Raw genomic sequence first — 4,335 nt, 5'->3', positions numbered from 1 at the left:
AGACGTCAGAACATCAAAGGGTTCTTCCAAATCTACGCAATTAGTTTTAGCCAAAGACGTCAAAACATCAATGGCGTTTATAAATCTACTCAATAATTTTTACCCAAAGACGTCAAAACATCAAAGGGTTTTTTTCAAAGCTACGCAATTAGTTCTAGCCAAAGACGTCAAAACATCAATGGCGTTTATAAAATCTACTTCTACTGATTTATTAAGCTTAGCGTCGAAACACCATGGGCTTCTAAATAAAAAAAAAGAAAGACTTAGCGCTGGAGTAGAGTACTACTCGTTTCGGTGTGCCGGTGCTAAGTGATCTTTCATACAAAATCTCCGCTATTTATATACGACACTTTGCTTTGCTTAGATGCACGCACAACCGCACAAGTGTAATTCGCTGTCAGCTTTGTTATGCTTGTCGTGTGTGCGTATGTTCGCGGTTGGCTTTGTTTTGCTTGTCGTGTGTGCGTGTGTTCGCGTTTGGCTTCGTTTCGCTTGTCGTGTGTGCGTGTGTTCGCGGTTGGCTTTGTTTTGCGTGTCGTTTGTGCGTATGTTCGCGGTTGGTTTTGTTTATTTGTTTTAAATAATTTTTACGTAGACGAAATTTTTACAACTATTGTTTTCTTTTATTCATAATAAATTCTAAAAATAACTCTAGCCTAAATATAGTCAATTCTTTTCATATAAACAATTATTTTGTATAAAAATAACTTATGTCTATCAATTTATTTCATATAAACATTAATTTTGTATAAAAACAACTTATGTCTAGTAATTCATTTCATATCAACATTAATTTCGTATAAAAAATATTTATATATAAAGTAAATTTTTATTTATGCATATACATATTTTAAGGAAAATAAAATTTACTTTATATGTCCCCTCTTCTTTGGGGGTGACTGAGCCATTAGATCAGGTTGTTTGGCACCATCTTCACTTCGACTTGTCCCTGACGGCTGATCCGTACTTGATATATGCTGTTATTGATGGTGCGTCGGAACTTTGTCTGCTGTCCGGGTCGGTGATATTGAAGTACTCGCTGGATCTCATTCTTCAGATCCTCTGGCCACTTTGGTTGCTCGGTTGTCCCTGACGGCTGATCCGTACTTGATATATGCTGTTATTGATGGTGCGTCGGAACTTTGTCTGCTGTCCGGGTCGGTGATATTGAAGTACTCGCTGGATCTCATTCTTCAGATCCTCTGGCCACTTTGGTTGCTCGGTTGTAATCACTACCTCGATGTTGCTAATGGCGTTATCGGGCTCTTTCGTACTGGGAACCGCGTTTTGTACCTGTCCTGCTAGAATTTGTTGCAAGACGTCATCGATGACTGCAGGTGCTGGTGTTTCGATTCGATTAAGCAGGTCCATCAGGTTATTGTCACTGTATTGCAACTCGTCGGTTAGTGCGGCCATATCTAATTCGTTGAGCATGTTACCGGATGTCTCGGTAGGGGTCTCAGCTTCTTTTACGTTGCTTGACTTTGTTCGCCATCCGTCGGCTTTTCCTTTTTCCATGCGGTCGCTTGGTAGCATCTTGGGTGTAGCGTGACTGGGCCCCTTTACTGCTTTCACACGAGGTGTTGGTTTTTTATACAAAATTATAGCCTTTTGGCGGGGCGTTGGTTGACCATTTCTGCCTGGCGCTACGGACATTCTCCTTGCATATTCTACCTTATTCTTTTGGCTGGCTGGTTCCGATGCGTTCGGTAACAACTGGCTGCGTGGCCTAGCGGCATTAAGCGCTTCTATTTGTTCGCGACATTTTGTCGCGGTTGCTAAGAATTTCTCGTCATCGATGGGCTTCTTAGTTGCTGTGTTATTTGTTGTATTTGACATATTGCTGTAATTGATTTTGATCCGTGTGTATAGTTTAGAGGTTTAAGTCTGACTGATGTACTTTTGGGTACTTGATGAAGGTTATTTTTTTTTCCCTTAACGGTGCTTCCTGATTTCGTAGGTCGTGGTTTTTTTCCTTATTACTCTTGCTCTTTGATATTATCACTGTTGTGCACTCTAAGATCGGCAACGTGGGCTGTGATTGGTCTTCCTGCTTTGCATGGAGTGAGACGTACTATCACCGGTGAGATAAAACTTTGTACTTTGTATGGACCATTGTATCGTGGTGCTAGTTTAGCGGTGAAGTCGTTTGCAGCTTTAGACAAGTGATGTTGTTTCACCCAAACGATCTGGTTGAGTTGCGGCTTCCAATTTCTTCTCCGTAGGTTATAATAGTGTGCTTGGGTGTCTGCAGCGCTCCGAAGGTTCTCTCTGACATTTTTGAATACTCTTTGGAGTTTGCGTGCTCGTGTGATTGGTGTTAGCGAGGCTTCGGCATTTCCAGGGGTGCATTCGTCAAAGAATGACGCCGGTAATCTAGGTTCGCGCCCCTGAAGTAAATATGCTGGGCTGTATTTGGTGGAGTCTGACGAAGCTGTATTGATCGCTAGCATGATCTCCGGTAGTAGTTCGCCCCATGTGGTGTGTTGTTCCTGTACTAGTTGAGACATGAGGGTTTTCACTGTCCGATTTGTGCGTTCCGTCGGATTTTCTTGCGGCGTGTATGGTGCAGTGAGCTGGTGTTTCACATTTATTTTCTCCAGCCATCCTTTAAACAAATTACTGACGAATTGTGGCCCGTTGTCGGTGATGACAATCTTTGGGGCTCCGAATCTCGCCAATACTCTTTCTCTAAATGCCTTGATGGTATTTTCACTGGTGGCGCGACGCATGGCAATGAGCTCCGTCCATTTGGTGAATTTGTCCACTATTACCAATAGCATGGTATTCCCTGACTTAGACCGTGGTAAGGGTCCAATGAAGTCAGCGGATACTACAGCGAATGGTTCGTCTGGGACGGTTGATAGCATTAATCCTGCTGGTTTATTTAGATTTGGCTTATATTTTTGACAGGATTCACAAGCCTTGACATGTCTCGCAATATCTCGCGACATTCCCGGCCAGTAGTATTGGTTTTGCACTCTTGTGATCGTCTTCCGAATCCCAAAGTGTCCGGCATGTACGTTGTCATGATTTTCCTGGATTATACGTGTCCGCAGGGGTTTGGGTACGCATAACCTCCAACTGTTGTCCTGGTACTTTGTTGTGTCCTTGGGCAGATGTCTATACAGTTGATTATTACAAACAGTATAGTCGGGATTCTGTTGTGGATGACGCTTGAGCTCTTCCAACCGCTTTTGATACTATTTGTCCTCATGCCTGCTCTTGGAATCTGCTTGGATATGCCTTAGTATATCTGTTGGTTGACGTGAAAGAGCATCGGCCACCACATTGAGTTTCCCTCGGCGATACTGGACATCAAAGCGGTATTGTTGGAGTTCCAATGCCCATCTCGCCACTCGTCCAGTAGGATTTTCAATCGAGTTTAGCCACTTGAGAGCTAGATGGTCGGTTATTACCGTAAACTCGTAACCCTCCAAGTAGGTCCTCATTTTTCGTATTGCCCATACAATGGCAAGGCATTCCTTTTCCGTGGCTGAGTAATTTATTTCCGTACTGGAGAGATGTCTACTGGCGTACGCTATTATCCGTTCTTGGCCCTCGATTTCCTGCGTTAATACTGCTCCAAGACCTATGTTACTGGCATCGGTTTGTAAGCAGAATCTTATGTTGAAGTCCGGACAGGTCAGAATGGGTGCTTCGGTCAGGAGGGTTTTGATTCTGGTAAATGCCTCTTGTTGTGCTTCCTTCCACCTCCAATGTTTTCCCTTTTTTAACATACTTGTTAACGGGTGTATTACTTGAGCAAAGTCTGGTACAAAGCGTCGATACCATGACGCGATGCCGATAAACTGTCGCAGCTGTCTGAGGTTGTTTGGAGGTTGGAAGTTTTGAATCGCGGCTACCTTATCCGGGTCCGTGTGGATGCCTTGTGCACTTACTACGTGGCCTAGGTACTTAGTTTCCGTCTGAAAGAATTCACACTTGTCTATGTTGATCTTTAAGTTTGCAGCTTTCAGTCTGTGGAATACTTTTTTCAGATTTGTCCAGTGATGTTGCAATGAGGTCCCTGTTACAATAATGTCGTCTAAGTAAGCAAACGCATGTGGTTCTAAGTCAGCTCCAATAACCTGGTCCAGAGCCCGTTGGAATGTGGCGGGGGCTGAGTGTAAACCGAATGGCAACACGCGCCATTGGAATAGTCCCCGTCCCGGTACCGTGAAGGCAGTATATGGTTTGCTGTTGGGATCCATTGGGATCTGCCAGTATCCGTCCTTCAGATCGATGCTGCTTATGTATTTAGCATTTCGTAACCGATCCAAGATATGGTGGATGCGCGGAAGGGGGTAGGCGTCCGGTACTGAGTTGTTATTT

The sequence above is a fragment of the Teleopsis dalmanni genome, chromosome 1, assembly GCF_002237135.1.
Source record: "Teleopsis dalmanni isolate 2A chromosome 1, ASM223713v2, whole genome shotgun sequence".
Classification (NCBI taxonomy): domain Eukaryota; kingdom Metazoa; phylum Arthropoda; class Insecta; order Diptera; family Diopsidae; genus Teleopsis; species Teleopsis dalmanni.
This window is presented reverse-complemented; position numbering follows the sequence as displayed.